The sequence below is a fragment of the Danio rerio genome, chromosome 22 (genome assembly GCF_052040795.2).
Source record: "Danio rerio strain M-AB ecotype USA chromosome 22, GRCz13ab, whole genome shotgun sequence".
Lineage (NCBI taxonomy): Eukaryota > Metazoa > Chordata > Actinopteri > Cypriniformes > Danionidae > Danio > Danio rerio.
In genome coordinates, this window is record NC_141042.1 from 39,427,215 (window position 1) to 39,445,887 (window position 18,673).

The window sequence follows — 18,673 nt, forward strand, 5'->3', positions numbered from 1 at the left end:
TTTTGAAATTCCAATTTCATCTTGTTTCCCTTTTCCCCTCTTGATGATTTCCAGATGTTTATTTTATTTATTTTTTTTGTTAATGTCTTGTATATTTATGGTTCATTTTCCCCTGCTTTCAATGTTGATCGTCTAGAATTGTTGTGCGTTGTAATACTTTGGTGAGTTCATGGTTTTTCTTGGAATATCACATTGATTTAATAGCCTGCAATCGGGTCTCTCTGTGCTCCTCTTGCCAAGACTCCAGTGCTGTACTCTACAGGTAATTTAGTCCCAAATCAAACCCATATGGGATGTTTATGCAAAAGTGAAGTCATTAGCATTCTATGAGTGGTCAAATTGAATCAAACCAACAAAGTTCAATGAGTAAAATCAATTTAATTGTCTAATGACACACTGTAAAAAATGTTACTTAGATCTAACTTATAAAAAGTGAGGCAAGTGGTTGCATCGGACGTTTTAGGTTGATTCAACTTCCAGCCTTTTTTAAGTATTTTAAACACTAAAACATTGCTTAAAACAAATGCAATAAAATTAAGTTGAGCCAACTAATATTTCTAAAATTACTCAAATCAGATAAACTTACTTTTTTTGTTAAACTTAACTTACTTATACATTGCTATATGTTGACTGTACTCATTTTAATTAAGTATTATGAACTTAATGATCTAAATAAAATTAACCATGCATATGTCATTTAAAACTAATTTAATTGACTTCTGGCTGTAACCTCAGAAAATAAATCTTCGTTTCTATATTGTAAGCACAATATACACTAGTAAAAACAGATAAACAGACTTTCCTGTCAATAACAATTAAATAAGAATGGGAAGATGGATTAAAGACCATAACATGTATTCAATATCAATCGATGTTCCTTTTAATAGTGACTACAAAATAGGCCATTAATGTGGCTACACATACACAATACATAAATAAAAACATTAATAATACCAGATCCTATTGAGAAATCATCCAAGGCAACTCAGTGAGGAGATTTGCATATTTTGATGAAGATTTAGGATGCATAATGTCCAGTCCCACAAAGAGTCTCTAATATATCTCAAATGTATACAGTTTTGATGGATACTTGAAGTCGAGGACATCGGTAAGTCCAAACAGGAGCCATCATGCATTTGACAGGTTTGGCAAACCTCTGACAGTCCTATGATAATCCAAACTGTGTTGGGCTGATGGCAAATTTTTCCCGTGGGCAGCCGCATGCACCTCTGATTCCTCACAACTCTATTGGTAGAGACAAAAAGAAACAGGAGTTCAGGTGGTTGCTACCAAACAACATTAAATAGCTAAATACTAAATAGAAAATAACTACAAGTGAAGTTACAAAAGTCCAGTGAGAATGATGCATGGATGAAACACCTTAGTTTATCAGTTAAAAATTACCTTAGTTAAAAATACCTAACTTCTATTTAAAAATTAAAAAAAGGTTATAGAGGTTGTGTAATTACATTATTTCAGGTGTTTTTAGTTATCAAATTTTAAAGAAAACTGTGATTTTACTCAGTGTAACAGTGCATGTCATTGTGTTTTCCTGTCAAAGAATTGTTAAAATTTAGGTATTACATTTTTTGTTTATTTTGGCAACTTATAAAGCATAAGAATGTGTATTTAATTTAGATATTAAAACTGTTTGAAAATGGCTATATGAAAATTATAGAATACAAGTTCTATAATTTAAATGTCATCTTCATTTTGCACCAAACTTTGCACGTCATAATACAAATTTTATTAAATAAATAAATAAATACATTGCCATTGTACACATTACATTAAGGTTTACATTAAATTTTTGCTAAAGCTACATTTAATTGACTTTTTCTTCAAATTTAATGTCACTGGCAAATGACAGTTCAGGGATTCAGTGTTATCAGTTAGCTTTATTGAAAGACTGACAGATAATAAGAAACTGCATTAGGATATTTTTATACTGTTTTTACTGTTGCACACATAATATCTGTGTAAAAAAAACAGTAAAAAATTACTGTTGCACTTCAGATATCAAATGTAAGTTAATTCTATGGAGCCCACTATTGTTTGCAATTTTACCAATGTTTTACTTGCCTGCAAATAATTATAGCTGTAGTTGTATCTAATGTTTTTCTTACCTGGATGTGAAGTTTGAAGATCCACAGGTAACAAAATCACTTTGGTATCTAAAGACCAAGAACATGCTTTTTAGAATGAGGTGCATACAGTTTAAATGGTTCTGTAAACATCAGTAGTAAATGTAATTTAAGTTAAAATAAATTGTAAATCTGTAATTTATTCACTATGCAGCATTAAAAAAAACTTATGGACTAAATCTCTAAAACACAAACTTTAAGTTATACTTTCTCTTACGTTAAACACAAACTACTTAACTGTTGCATACGTTTCTGCATTTAATATCCATCCTTAATGTGCTGCTATAACTTAGGTGAGCTAACTTTAGCTAAGTTAGCGCTAGCAAACTGAACCCCCACACCCCGACCGCCCACCAGTGACCTTGTTAATCGGTTCTGCAACGTTAGTTATACCTACTAAGTGTTTTAAAACTACTTTCACTATTTTTTCTCAATAACATCACTTTTAATCATTAGCATAAACTAGCGTTGGTTAGCGTTAGCCAACTTAGCTTTCCATGTGAGAGCAGTCTAACTGTTAACATACCTGAGGCTACAGTACAATTTACAAAGCTAAAACCTCACCTGCCTAGCGAAGACAGCAGTTTTGCATGACTTTACAATTATCATTCGGCTAAATTTGCAACTTACCGTGTTAATCAGATCCGCTGCTGGGAGCAGTTAATGTCGACCATTGCAGAAGCTGCGTCTGCCTGCTAAATCCCGGGCAATGAAAAAGGAGTCACGCCAAACTATTAAAATCACGTTTTATGAACACCTGCCCACATCGACAGCTGCTCTAATAAATTGTCTGTGTCAACTCACTTTTATAACATTTATTCTACACAATAACCACGTAAAAAAATCTACTCAAATAAATTGCATTAGTTTTATTCAAAATATACAGTTATATAAAAACTGATATATTTTAAGTAAAGAGGAAGCAAATTAAATTTTTTTGGTATAAAACAAATAAAATTAACTAGATTGCAATTATTTAAAGTAGATAGAACCAACTTTGTGAGTGTAGCACTTTTTACAGTGCAGCCATGTAATCGATGTTAAAAAAATCCAATTGCTGTTGATTTTGTTTGCGTCATGTTTAAGCGCACAAACATTTCATATAATAATGTCCCGGAAAAAAAAAAGCAACCAGTGATAAATCAAGAGTGTATAACTTTGTACAGTATTGAAATTATTTAATACTAAGTGCTTGTTATTGTTGTCTACTAATGGTTAATTTCCATTTAATTCCCACGATTCGGTAGAGTACAGTACTCAATTACTTACATTTCAACTGTCAGAAAATGTGAATGGTACCAAAATAGGGAATCCTACCATCACAATTTTTGGGACACTTTCTTGCTGAAGCAGGGGTATCAAACTCATTGAGGGCCATATCAGCATTATAGCTGCCCTCAAAGAGCTGGTTATAACTATAAGACTCTATTAAATATACTGTACAAAACTACTAAATTGTTAAATATTATCTCTTTGTATCATTATAACATATTAAAGAAGTGTTTCTCAACCACTAATGGCTCAGTGATTGACTGAGCGACCGACTAATCGACCAACCCACCCTCTCCCTAAACCCAACCAATTTTACCGATTGACCCACCCGCCCGTTTACTTCCCTAAACCTAACCAATTTTGATTAAACGGTTAACAAAAGCCGTCCAGAAAAGCCATCGTCAGACTTTTACCCCATTTTCGAATGTCACCACATTCTCACCCTGTGGTTTACTCGTTCATTTTATTTTTTGCATTCAGTTTTTTTCTTACCTGATTCCTGGAACTGCTCTTCAACCTGGTTGTTGTGGTCAATTCCTCTCTGCGTCTCAAATCCGCCGACATACACGACAAGCGAACTGGACCAACTGATTGCGGCGGAAAAGCCCTCCACACGGAGGTAAGCGGTCATAGCGTTAGCTGTAGCGTTTGCTTAAAAAAATGCAGCCATACATACCTTCGACTACGTAATTCGCTGTCTCCAGAAAAGTCCACGGGACTATGTTTTCAGAATGAGCCTTTGTTGCCTTCATATGTGGAAATAAATCAGATATAAATCGGATAAGTGACAATGCGGAAGATCGGATTTATTAAGCTATTACGTTTTGTACATCATTAAACTTGTGACAATGTGGTGCTTCTCTGCGGTTTAATGACTTAGAATGAAGAGCATGTGTGGAGACGCCATTGGACAAACAACAACAACAACAAAGGAAGCATAAAGAAGAAAAGTGTTCAGTCGCCACAATTTGCTCCCACCAGACCTGAGATCTCTCTTGTACCCACAAATTTCTCTGAATGGTGGAAGAAACCATATAGATACTATAGGTGCAAGCTGCAATGATGACCCTCCTTTTCCTTCTCCTCCATCTTCGCCTCAAAATCATTTTAAAGTTCTACGAACTTTGCATATTTCGCAGAGCTAAAAGCAAGACAATATCTCCCATTGTGGCCAGTGTGGCGCAGATGCTAGAACCAGCATGCAATGTTGTAAAGTGCATAGCAAGTGTAAACACATTAATTGGATAAGGTTCACAATTAAAAGAACTTAAAGGGTCACGAAACACCAAAACACATTTTTTGAGTTGTTGACAGTCGTATATGTGTCCCACACTGCTAAAAACACTATTAGGACACCTATATTTCACTAAAAAGTGTAAATTGGTTGTTTTTGCGTTATTTCAAGCAAATTCGTACTTCCGGTTCGAAACGAATTTTTGAAGCTGCGTCACGGTCATGACATAATAGCGTGTATTCCAGCGTGCAGACTGGACGTCTGTGCCAGAGTGTGTCTTATTACGTCTTACAGTGTGATGCATTAATGCATGAGTAAGGCTTGGTTCAAACCAATCAGCGTGCTCTATTGTGCAACTTCATTAATATTCATTAGCGTCACCGTGTTTACGCCACAGAGACGCCACGTTGTGTTGACAAAACAAGCGTGAAGTGTTGCTTTTATAGTTTGCTGCAGTTCAGTTTTGTTTTCATTTTCTCTCTGTGAGAGCTCAGCTGGATCACGTGTGGATTAACGGTGTACGCGACGCTCGACAACAATAACTTACGTGTCTAAGGAGGAACATTGTTTAACGTTACCTGAGAGCTGTTCTCATCTGCAAACGCTGAAATCCGGATTCGCTTGTAACGTTAGTCTCCTCTTCATAAAGACGCGGCTCTAGTTGCTGGTGATTGTCCTGTCTCTACAGATTTGGTAAGTGAGCGACCAGTGCTCTTTGTTTATTCAGTTTGTTCGTATCGAATTAAGTTAACTATTGCACTGAGTGCAAACATAGCACCGCATTTTGTGACCGGAATAACACACGCGGCTTTCTGACGCTACCTGCCGTGTGCATCTAAGTTTCCGGGACCACCATCACTTTCTCATGTGTGTGTATTTTGACTGAAACTCGCGCATGCCCAAATAGACACTCCCACACCATCCCACTTTAGTTCCTCCGACACTCCCCCCTAAACAGAGCTGGACACGCCCACTTTTCTGACTTTTTCCAAAGTAGAGGTGTGAAAACACCCTGCTGAAACGAGGGGGTTTCATGGCACTTTAAAAGAACAGACAAGCAAAAAAATCAGATGTAGGCAACAAATCGGAATTGGGCATCAAGACCTGACAGTGTAAATGGGGCCTTTGATGCACTCCTTGATGTTTCTTATGTCCTTGAAGCAGCACCAGTGGCACTGGAATTCATATGCTGATTCGGTTGAGTGGTTTCGGTACCCACCTCTCGATATTATAAAGCTAAAGTGTGTAATTTACAGAGTGATCTCACGAAGAAAGTTTGTATTTTTTTTTTTTACACATTTCGTCAGCTTAGTGGCTATTTTTTACAAATTCAGTCAAATGAATATGTAAGATTTTTAAAAGAAGGCGTGGCACCAAACTCCACCCCTAAACTTAACCTTCATTAAGGGATGAGCAAGTCATTCTAAAATGTACAACATGAGATCAAATTCATACAGGATGAATTATCCTCTAAATCAAAAAGTTACGAACTGGCGTGAAATAACATTAGTAATTTCAGCTTTCCCAGAGCCTTTAAAGGAATGCCCTCAGATAGACCCTCCCAAACTCAAGTTTGGCCTAAAGAAGACATATTGAATCATTTAAAGAGCCCATATTATGGGTTTTTGAAAATTCCCCTCCATGTAGTGTGTAACACAGCTCTAAGCGAAGTTAAGTATCCAGCTAAGGCTTAAATCTGTAAGAGTACAGTGTTTAAAACGGTTGATTCATCTATAAAAGAGTCGACTCATAGTGCTTCAAACGAGTCGCCTTGATACCGAGTCATTAGGTGTTTCGCCATGACGTATGAACGAAACCAAGTTATTCACGTGCACGCGCAAACCCGGGAGATTTCAAACCTGAGGCCCCGCCCTCTGACGCAGAAACCCAGTCACACACACACACACCCACACCCACAAACATGCCGGTCGATTGAAGTCACACTGCAGATGGATATTATATCGAGTCTCTACCCAAAGATGAAACCTCAGCATAATAACCAAGCAGTTGGAAACTGCTGGAAACTTCTGGAAGCTACATGCTACAAAGAATACTTCATCTGCGTTTGTTAAAGGAAGGATCAGTAAAGAGTAACTTACTGATGGACGTCAGGATGGATTTCTTCCATTTCTCAAGTGTAAGTACCTGCCATTAAAGTTGCCTCGTTGACTCTAGCTTGCAAATGTGTTTAGTTGTGATTTGTTACTTGTAACCGCGTGTACTGTATCAGGTTAACTGGCTATATTCTCTTATCGCGTGCAAAGTCACGTTAAAAACGCGACGCGTTTAGAGCTCCGTGGTAGAGGTCTGCATTCGGAATAAATTTCCGAATAAATCGCGGGAACGGTCCGTAACGGGTTTAATTTGGGACGGGAGCGGGCTTTCTAGCAATGTCACGGATATTGCTATGCGAATGAGAAAGAGGTGTCTGCTTGGTGCTTGTGTGTTAGTGCGCACGCGCGCGTATGAGAGAGAGAGAGAGAGAGAGAGAGAGAGAGAGAGAGAGAGAGAGAGAGAGAGAGAGAGAGAGAGAGAGAGAGAGAGAGAGAGAGAGAGAGAGAGAGCGCGAGAGAGCGCGAGAGAGCGCGAGAGAGCGTGAGAGAGCGAGAGAGAGCTTTGTGTGCTTGGTGCTGTGTGTGTGTTTATACAGACAGCTTGGCTGTCTGGACTGTATAGCTGGGTGATTTTTGATTCTGTTCTCCCCCGCTCTTTAGCGGGATTGGGCGCGGCGGGCTGAAAACGGGGCGGGTTCTCAGGCTAAAACCTGGCGGGTGCGGGCGTTAGCGGGAGCGTTGTCGTCCGGAGGTGTGTGTGTGTTTTTGTGTGTGTGTGGCAGCTAAAATCCACGCCTACACTATCGAGCGTGTATGAATTGTGATTACTTTTTATATAGCTGATTAGCTGTACGCCAATCAGCGCAGATTAGCTTCGCGCTAAGGAGGGGTTTGGGAACAAATGAATCACTGGACGATTCATACGGGAGTCGCTGGGATAATTAGGTAAAAATAAATGCAGATTATAAGACCATGAAAGTGTTTTTTGACCTTGCATGCATATTAGACTGTTGTTGGAGACCCTTAAAACCAAGATATGACCCTATTTCATGTATAATATGTGCTCTTTAAACGAACATATCAATGTTTTGAAAACGCCACATAGCCACAATTTTACACTCCTCAGTAAGTCAAGTTACAGACGGCTGACGTATTGCTATCACCGCGCATTAAACACGGACAGGACAATAAATTTCCATTCAAAAAATGCACTTCACCATCAAACACGCTCCTTAACTTAGAGTATAAGTCACAGTCAACATGCCCGGACAGCCCATAGACTTATTTTCTATCAAGTCAATGCTTTTTCCTGCAACCAAACAACAGTTTAGCTTAGGGGGCATCCTAAATTTGAGAATTGGCAAATTAAAGTTCAGTTATCTGCAATGTTTGCTCCTTCAGACTGACCGCTGGGCAGTGATTTACAAGCCATCAGCATATATCTAATATTAAACCATCATATATTGATTCATCCACAATAGTTTATACGTCTGGCTCGCTGGACGCATCGCTTTGGCCATGATGCTAATGGGAAACTGCACCAAGCCAAACAGCTTTAGTTTCCCCCAAAAGTTTCCCTCTGTCTGTGTGTTTCCTAACAGCCTGTGTTTGTAATGGACCTGTCGGAGCAATAATAATGATGAATAAGTCTCCGGTGGGAGGGAGATGTGTGTGTGTGAGAGAACGTGAAGTGGGCCGGGCTGAAAGAACTGAGACCAAGCCCAGTGAAAAAGTGCAGAGATTATGAGTGTGGCAGACTGTCATAAATCAAAGGAAAGAGCTTTGCCACTGGAAAAAGAGTCCCCGCTGTATTAAAAGCAACGCCACAATAACGGTTCCAGAGCAACAGTTTGTACAGCTCCCCGATGACCCTGAGCATTTAAGTCATTTCACACTTTCCATCGATGGCGTTTGTCCTGCATTTTTAGGCGTTCGTTACAGTCTGACTGTCCCCATGCAATCCAAATAGAGGATTCGTGACTTTTAAAGCTTTGTGGTCATCTACGCTGTGCTCTAGTCCACAATTTGTATCATCTTCCCATGCTAATTTCCCTCAATCTCTTCAACTCTGATGTACACAAGTGTCCACTATTTGGGAAGCATCTAAAATAGGTTTAAAGGCTACGCCCTAAGTATAACCAATGCAACCACTGGTAACTACTACGCTTTATAATCATTCATTTTCTTTTCAGCTTAGTCCAGCGGTGGGCAAACTCGGTCCTGGAGGGCCGGTGTCCTGCATAGTTTAGCTCCATCTCTAATCAAACACACCTGAACATGCCAATCAGTGTCTTCAAGATCACTAGAAATCCATAAGCAGGTGTGTTTGATTAGAGTTAGAGCTAAACTGTGCAGGACACCGGCCCTCCAGGACCGAGTTTGCCCACCCCTGGCTTAGTCCCTTCATTAATCCGGGGTCGCCACAGCAGATTGAACTGCCTAGTTATCCAGCATATGGTTTACACAGCGGATGCCCTTCCAGCCGCAACCCATCACTGGGAAACACCCATACATTTCCATTCACACACATACACTACAGACAATTAGGATTACCCTGCTGAAAAATCCAGCTTAAACCAGCCTAGGCTGGTTGGCTGGTTTTAGCTGGTTGACCAGGCTGGTCTTAGAGGGGTTTTGGCCACTTCCAGGCTGGTTTCCAGCCATTTCCAGCCTGGTCTTAGCTGGTCAGGCTGGGAGATGACCAGCTAAAACCAGCTTGACCAGCCTAGCCAAGCTGTGAGTCCAGCCAGAACCAGCTATATCCAGCTTAAACCAAGCTGGTCAAGCTGGTTTAGCTGGATTTAGCTGGTCATTAAGTCATGGCACAAACACAAACGCTTTGCAGATTTTCAAAATATGGCAGCAACAAACTGAAATATACATTATTTATTGTACATAAACATGGTAAAAAAATGGTAAAACTATCTATCACTAGTAGAGCCTAAAAATATGCTATGAGCTACATGTTGAAACACAAAAGCCTGGCAGATTGTCAAAATATGGCAGCAACAAACTGGAATATACAGTATTTACTGTACATAAATGTGGTAAAAACATGGTAAAACTATCTATCACTAGTAATGGTTAGAAATAAACTATGAGCTACATGTTAAAACACAAACGCCTTGCAGATTGTCAAAATATGGCATCAACAAACTGAAATATACAATATTAACTGTTTATAGCCATGGTAAAAACATTGTAAAACTATCTATCACTAGTAAAGGCTAGAAATAAACTATGAGCCTTGCACATTTTCAAAATATGACAACAACAAACTGAAATATACACTATTTACTGTACATACATTTGGTAAAAAATGTAGTAAAACTATCTATCACTAATAAAGGCTAGAAATAAACTATGTGCTACATGTTAAAAACAAAAGTCTCACAGATTTTCAATATATGCCAACAACAAACTAAAATATACAATATTTACTGTATATAAATGTGGTAAAAATGAAGTAAAACTATCTATTACTAGTACAGCCTAAAAATATGCTATGGGCTACATGTTGAAACAAAAAAGCCTTTCAGATTGTTAAAACATGCCAGCAGCAAACTGAAATGTACAGTATTTACTGTGCATAAACATGGTAAAAATATGGTTAAACTATATTCGGCATAAGCTGCGAGCTACATCTTATAACCATGCCAAATGTCCAAATAGAGTAGCAGCAAACTGAAACGTTGAGCTACATTTCAGAGCAAAGATCTCGTGACATAAAGTGAGTCTTGGTTGCTTCCACTGAGATATTGGAAAGACATATTGGCAGAAATCCCCAGTGGGAGAGCGGGAGTCTGACCCTTTACCCTACCGCAGCATCATGAGCCAATTAAATTATGGTTAAATTGGCCTGGAGTGATTTTTTTATTTATTTATTTTAGACTTCACACAGAAACCGTATCAAAGCAGCCAACGTAAAGCATGTTTACAGAGACTATTTAATGTGCCCAGAGTCTGCGAAAATAACCGTGCACACAGATGTGTCATACACTCGAATGTTGATTATCGATTCACACACGCAGTGAATACGTGATGCAAAGCTGACTGACATGACATTTCGGAGGTGTTGAGGTAAATATGTTCATCTCAGAATTTGTCTCTCTCATTCATTTTATATCTCATATTTTTTAAATTTTTGATATATTATGTTTCATTGCAAGTAACCATCACAAACCCCTTTGAATACTTGTTGCTGACAGTATCACCTGTTATGCGTTACACTAAAAACCAGTTTTTTTCTTGCTTGTTCAAACTAATTATTTAAAATGAGCTGAAAAACACAATTCTTGAGATTTTTTTGGGAGGACAACTTAATTATTTTATGTTTAATCCACTTAAGTTAACTTAATCGATTTGTGTTGAGACAACAGCAAAGCATTGTGTGAAACCCAACATTTTTTACTGTGTACACTCAAAAAAAAAAGACGTTTGCTGTTTGTTCAAACAACTTATTTAAAATAAGCTGAAACAACACAATTCTTGAGGGTTTTTTTTTTTTTGGGGACAACTTAAAGGTCACCTATTGTACCTCTTTTTCAAGATTTTAGATAAGTCTTTTGTGTCTCCAGAATGTGTCTATAAAGTTTTAATTCATTTTTATACCTTTCAAAATCTTAAAATTTTCAACTCTGAGCACAATGTAGCTGTGCTTGTAGCCTGTGCCTTTAATTCTGGTTCCCTCCGCCTGCCGTTCCCATCAGGGTGTACCTCAATCTCCGCCTCGGCTGTGTCAGATAAACAGCACAGACATGAAGTAGATCGTCTGTAACGTTTGGGAGAAATACTACAGTAAGAACTTCCCCAATGATTATTTTATGTATTTGTTGTGGAGTTAATTCAAGCCTTTCTGCAACGACGAGTCACACACAATGTGGTTACAAAGTTCACACACCTACATTAAATTACCTAAAATTTTATGTACTGTATTGTCATGAAAAACATGGGCCCAAGCTTTTTAAATAATAATAATAATAATTCCTTACAGTTATATAGTGCTTTTCTGGGCACCCGGGAGGAGCTCAAAGTAGAGCCGCTTCATGTGAAGTCAGATGAGGTGGCTTCAGGCATCGGTTTCGGATGCCTCCTGGATGCCAACCTAGGGAGGTAATCCAGGCATGTCTCACCGGCAGAAGGCCTCAAGGAAGACCCAGGATAGACTGGAGGGACAATGTCTCTTGGCTGACCTGGGAATGCCTAGGGATCCCCCAAAGTCTATGATAGCCACCACCCACCCACTTCCTCCTCACTTCAGTCCACGATAGCCCCCACCAGTCTTTAAGTCTCCAGCGCCGTGCTTGATGATATATTTTAAGATATATATTTTGATCAAATAATACGCATACATGTAAAATATATATAAAGTAATCAATTTAATAACATTATACAGTAATTTAAACAGATTAAGTCGCGAAAAAGAAACAAAAATGGTTTAAATAAATAAACTTATTCTTCAGAAACAAAAAACTTTTATTTTTTATCCTATAATAAGGGCCTTGTTAAATATAGTAGGGTTGCATTCAAAAAGTGTTTTGAAGACCATGATTATTGCAGATTGATGATTAATTATTGCAGATTGTTTGAATACACTTTTCTATTACAAAAGGACTAAACTGTTGAGCATATTCGAAGTTCAACTTCAATACAAATGCTTATTCTTGACACCACCGTTTGTAAGCAGGGCCCTTGAGATTTGCAGCGCGCCAAACTTCTTGTCGTTTTAATAGATCCTCGGTAATGTGTTTGATTGGCCGATTATTTCTGGGTGAGCATTGCAATCCATTCCCATTTTTTATTATCCGTAGGAATGCTTTATTTCTCTGTGAGAGAGCGGAGAAAATCTCACTCGGGGCGATTCTTAAATAGGATTCAGATCAATCACCGAAGCAAGTCCCATCCTGCAAAAAGAGAAGTCCAATACTGAGGTAACTCACATGGGTCCATCCATAAATTAACACCTTCTGCCTAGCATTTTATTGCTGCTGAGTCCGGCTTTACAAAAGCCAAATGTATTATTTATTGTCCGGCTGCTTATTTATTTAGAGATCTTGCTAATTCAATTACCAACACAGCGAACAGACCTATAACTCTTAAATCTGTTGCACCTAATGAATTATTCTAGAGTAACTGAGAAGGTTTTTCAATCCGGACGCTCTATTGTTTTTGCCGCAGGTCTTTTTTGAGTATGAATTGCAATACATGTCACCCTCCTGTTGACTTACGAGTCAAAATAATTATCCAGGCACCATTTTAAAAGTAAAAAACAATGTTTTTTGTCTTGAAGTTTTGTAGCTTTTTCCAAAATCACCCCAAAATGAGAAAAAAAACAAAGCATTTTCTTTTTTTATATTTCCATGAAGGCTGTGAACATTTAAGGTACCCAACCCAGGCTAATTCTGATCATTTACCCCTATACATTTCTGGAGAGAGGACAAATTACTTTCCAGGAGCTACATTTTTTTTTTTGTGAATCTACCAGATGCCGCTTTCTATATTTTTTAAAGGGCACCTATGGTAAAAAAATCTACTTTTCAAGCTGTTTGGACAGATCTGTGTGTTGGTATAGTGTATAGACCGTCATACTGGGGTGATATGAACACACCCAGTCCTTTTTTTTCAATTTAACTACAAAAAAAAGGGTCGGCCAATTGGAGCTGTTTTCAAATCGATCGCACCATTACGTAGGTGTGCGATCCCCCCGCCCACCGAATTGATTGACAGCTGCGCGCATTAACATGTTCCGGTAGTCGCGTGTATATGTCAACAAGACCAGGCAGACATACGCAAAGCAACCGGGAATAAAAGGTCTGTTCTGTTCGCTAGGATCAGCAATCATCATCAAATGTGATTAAGAGTAAGTTTCACGTTTAAAGTGTTTTAAAACAGAGTATGTGTGTAATTAATTACAGCGTTTTACTTCAACTTTACTTCATCAGCACAGCCGCGTGTCAGAACAATTATAAAAGAAGACGCTTCAATCCCGGTTTGTGGAAGTTAAATCAGGTTTATTTTGTACATTAGCATAACAGATATCCACACTTGAGGTTAGCCTTAACTAGGCTAAGCTCTGTCTGCCTGCCTGCCTGCGTGTGTGTGTGTGTGTATCATCTGCGGTGTGTGTGTGTTTGTAACGATTTTGTGTGTGACTCATCAATGCAACTTCACAATACTGATTAGTAAAGGTTAGTTCTTACTGTAGTATCTCACAAACGCTACGTGAGACCTCCTTCCTTTAAGTCTGTCTGTTGTCTGACCCAGCTGAGGGAGGAGGCATGTAGAAACAGTGGGCGGGAAAGAAAAAGCTTAAAGGCGCAGTACGACAAAACCACCCCCTGCTGGAAATCAGTATAAGACAGCATCTTGTAAAAGGTATGATGAAAAATCTGATGGGTATTTTGATCTGAAACTTTATATACACATTCTAGAGACGCAAAAGACTTATATTAAATCTGAAAAAAGGGGTAACCTAGGTGCCCTTCAAAGTCTAAAATTTCTCTCACTGACCGACTGACTGACACCCTTACCAACCCCCTTTCCTAAACCCAACCAATAGTGTTTATAAAGCACCAGCTGACCAGGGCCCCCACCCATTTCCCTAAACCCAACCAACATTTTCAATAGCAATTCAGAAAAAGAAAAGCCCTCGCGGCTACCAAATTTTCAGATTTTACCACATTCTCAACCTGAGTTTTTATTTTTTTTTTGTCTTACCTGCTTACTGGAACCATTTTTCAGCTAATTCAAACCCCATCATCACGGTCAGCTCTGCTCTGCATTACCAATCCTCCAACGTTCACCCAAAAATAAAATTTTTGCTATTAATTACTCGTTCAAAACCGTCCATTCATCTTCAATACACAAATTAAGATATTTCACATGAAATTTCCAACAATCTTCATACAACAAGGGTTCCAAGACATTAAAATGTGTCTTCAGTGGTTCGACTGTAATTAAACGAAGCTTTAAGAAAAAGTTTTTTGAACCCCAAAATTGGTAAAAATGTTGGGTGACATTTCAATGCTTGGGTGTTACAACGCTGACTCCATTAGCAATAAAAAAAATTTTTTTTTGTTTTTTTTTTTGGGTGCACAAAACTGTTCTTGGAGCTTCGTCACTTGGTTTGTTTTTTTGGTTACAGCTGTACCAATAAAGGAAGCAACTGTTTTGACTGTTTTGGTCTTGGGCTCCTTGATATCATCTAAAATATCTTAATTTGTGTCTTGAAGATGATTTAGATGATAAGACAAAGAAAATGCTTCGCAGTGGTACAGGTAAACATACAACTAGACTCAGCAGTGTGTGTGTGTGTGTGAGGTGAATCTATAGTCCATGTAATCAGTCTCTGATTTGATTACAGCTGTTTGTGTGCAATCAGAACTGGAACTGGTGTGTGTGTGAGGTGCATGATGGGATTTGAAGTCCAGTTCCGTGACATATTTCTAATTATCTAGAGATCTGCAATTGCTAGATCGCTGGTGTTTCTGACACCTAGATTGTATCAAAGACACTGTACATATTTTAACCAGCCTGAGCTCTCGAGGAAACGTAAGTATTTTACGTTTTGTCAGTTTGATAGCTGATTTGAATACATTTGTACTTCAGCAAAACTAAATTTGAGTTCAGCCGTATCAAAATATTCGATTTTAAAAGGAAGGCGTGGCACCAAACCCTACTGCTAAACCCAACCATCATTGGGTTATAAGCAAATCATACTAAATTGTACGAATGATATTGTACATATACATATGAATTAGCCACTAAATCAAAACTTTTCGATTTCCTATGAGATCTTGTGGATTTTAACAGCAAAAGACAATTTCCAATGCTTTCAGTTACTTTTCAATACATTTTTTCAAGTTTGTTTAATCGCACCACATGGCTTCAATTTTCCACACTTTTTTTTTTGTTGGTAATCATAATAAAACAGTGAAAGACACAAAGTGTATTTTAGAGTTAGTCAATAAATATTTTGAGAAAAAAATGATTACATGATAACCAACCTAAGATGCTGCCAACAGCATTTGAATGCAGCCTCTATGATGCAAGCTGAGATTGCATCACTCAGCGATGCAATGTCAGACACTATGCCCTCAAATGGAGCGAGTGACATCACTGTAAGGGGTGGGGTTAGGTGAGCCCATTAAAAAGCATTGGATGCAGCTCGGATTGCAATGCATCAGGTCCGCATCCAGTCCCCTCTCGATGCCGCAACAAAAACTCCAGCTTAAAAGCATCCAAAAAGTTTACATCTAGTGCTACGTGGGTTTCCCTGAGCTTTCGCCATTGAAGAGCTGTAAAGCATTTCAAGTAGAGTTCAGGGAGCGAAGAAAGACTGTCTGAAGATCAGCTCCAAGTTGTTGATCTGATGGCCATGTGTGCTGACTGCTTGTGTATTTCATTTATCGTTGGTTCTTGCTACTATTATTTATGTCCGGCTCAAAGAGCAAACAGGAAAGGTCATATGATTTTACTTAGCTCCACGTTCAAAGCTCTTCTGGCCAGAGACATGCCTCGGTTTACTGCAAAAGGATGCCATATTTCATGGGCATTGAAATGAAATTGAAGGAATGAAATGAAAGCGAGTAGCCGGCCATTTCATGTCCATCTGTCTTAAAGTATTTTTAAGTAAATACTGCACATGTTAGTATACGCTGACCTTTTTTAAAGCAGTGGATGCACAAATCTTTTTAAGTAGGGGATAAGTTACATAAACATTTAGCTTAAAAAAAAAACTGTAAGGAGGGGTCTGTGTTAGAATCCATATGCTGAAGTTATTTAATGGGATTAGACAGAGACATCAACGGGTAAACAAGCGCAGAGACTCTGCAACATGTAAGCAGTCCAAAACAAACAACAAACACAGGTGCAATTTCAGGAGACGTAATAGTAATTTAGGCCCTGTTTATACTAGTGCGTTTTAGTTTTAAAACGCCATTTTAGATCAAAAACGATCCGCGTCCACACTAGCGTTTCACCTAGCGTTTGTGAACATATCTCCGTCCACACTACGCCACCAAAAACGTATATCACGTGACAATTTGCGCACTCTGGCCATGCACGTTCGAGTATAAACAGGAAGCACGTGTCTCGTTCGGCATTTGGTTATTGTTAGTCAACAAACACCGGTTGAACAATAATTGCAATGGCAAAGAAAGCAAGAGAGGTATTTTTGTGGACAGACGACGAGGTCGAGTTGTTACTAAACGTAACAAATGAATAACTGCACAATGGCGCCTAAAACAAGGCAAGCCATTCTCGTACATGACTTTGTTCTTTGTGTGACAAAAATGTAGGCAATAGCTATGTTTCCATCAAAATATATTACATAAATTTGTGCAAAGCTGGAATAACGCCTAAAAGATGTGAATAAAGCAGCGTTTACATCCAACAAGTCAAAGAGAACACAATCGTCACTTCCTGAATAACTTGCGCCAAATATCAACAGTAAAAGCAGAATTTACTGTGGTAGAAAAAGCTGCGCCAAGTATTTTTTATTTAATAAATGTACTTGCACCTCAGAAGACAATGCTGACACACAATGAATGGCGTTTGAAGCCATGAGACGCGGAGATCTTGACACGCTCCAGACGCTCGGAGGTAATTAATAATATACACTAATACTGAAACAGTTATGGCATTTTAGAATGACCAAAAACAACATGAAAATGTTCTAAAGTGTGCTCAGTCTGCTGGTTTGTCCATTCACACACATTTTCATCATCATCTCTAACAAACCTTTTTTTTAATGCACATACTGTAATTTGTTAAGTGTTTCCTTCGTAGTTTATGCGCATCTTTTCTTATCAAATAAAAATTTAACCTACTCAGTTATGCACATGTTTTATTATGCGTTTTTTCAAAAGTTATGTGAATCACAACGTTTCCATCAATCGTTTTTATGCGCATCTCCAAAATGAGCTCTAAAATAGGTGTGCAGAGACGTAAGGCTAAGGCGAGAAATACCGCTTCATCTTTAAAAAAGGAGAGGAGGCCGACAGAAACTCAGAGTTTAGAGAATAAAACCTGCTCCGGACCAGGTTAGATTCACAGAGTAAGTTACCACAGTAACTGATTCTGAGTTAAAGTTAGCTCTTTCAGAAACAGGCTTGACTTACCCTGCTTTGTTGAGTTTAACAAACCTGCCATTTTGAAACAGAAAACCCAGAGTTTCTCTCATTTCAGGGTTAAAATACTCTGAGTTTTCACTTAACCTTCTTTCTGAAACAGGCCCCAGGTAGCAAATCTCAGCAGCCCCGTCTCCGTTTTCAGATGTCTCCGTTTTCCCTCATCCACACTGAGACGGAGCAGCAGCGTTTCAGAATGAAACCGGGCTCTCCAGCGTTTCCTAATTGCTTCGTTTTCGATGCTACTAGCGTACTGTGAACGGATGGCGAAACCGTAGCAAAACGTATGTGTTTTAAACCTAAAACGCATTAGTGTCAACGGGGCTTTAGGCAGAGGATCAGTGCAACAATAAGTCCAAAACAGATCAAGATACACAGGGGCAAATCCAAAAGACGTGGTAAGAAGGCAGGCAAAAGTTCAAGGCAACAACGAGCTGTCCAAAACTGAGCAAGAGGGCAAAGACAGATAACGCACTTGATCAAGGCAGGCAGGGTCATACACAGGCAGGCAGTCATGAAAGTCTCTTGGAACAATGCTTGGTATGCAGGTGAACTGGCAACAGTTTGCAAGGAAGCATGGCCTGAGCACTTGCTGAAATACAGCACAAATAAAAAGTAAAAAAAAAAGCTTGCTTCTACATTGCAGAATAAGGTCAATGCAGTTTCTGTTCGCATTATCCATGGTGAAAATGGCTGCAGTGCGAGGGACACCAGCAAATATCCAGCAAATTGTTCCGAGTCGGCTCTGTGTGTGTGTGCGTGTTTTATTGCACATTCGCTCTCTCAGTCAGTCTTCATCTCCTCCAACCTGCTTCATCATGTCCCCGATCTCCTCTTTCT

At 38.8% G+C, this 18,673-nt stretch overlaps 1 long non-coding RNA gene across 1 annotated transcript; it reads right to left on the reverse strand.

Annotated features, from left to right (window-relative positions):
* Nucleotides 1-857: 857 nt before the first annotated feature.
* On the reverse strand, nucleotides 858-2,834 carry LOC141380244 (uncharacterized). Its single transcript, XR_015522428.1, has 3 exons — nucleotides 2,775-2,834; nucleotides 2,127-2,174; nucleotides 858-1,245 (listed from the first exon to the last, which is right to left on the reverse strand). It is a non-coding gene; the product is annotated as an uncharacterized LOC141380244 (long non-coding RNA).
* Between the last annotated feature and the right edge of the window lie 15,839 nt (nucleotides 2,835-18,673).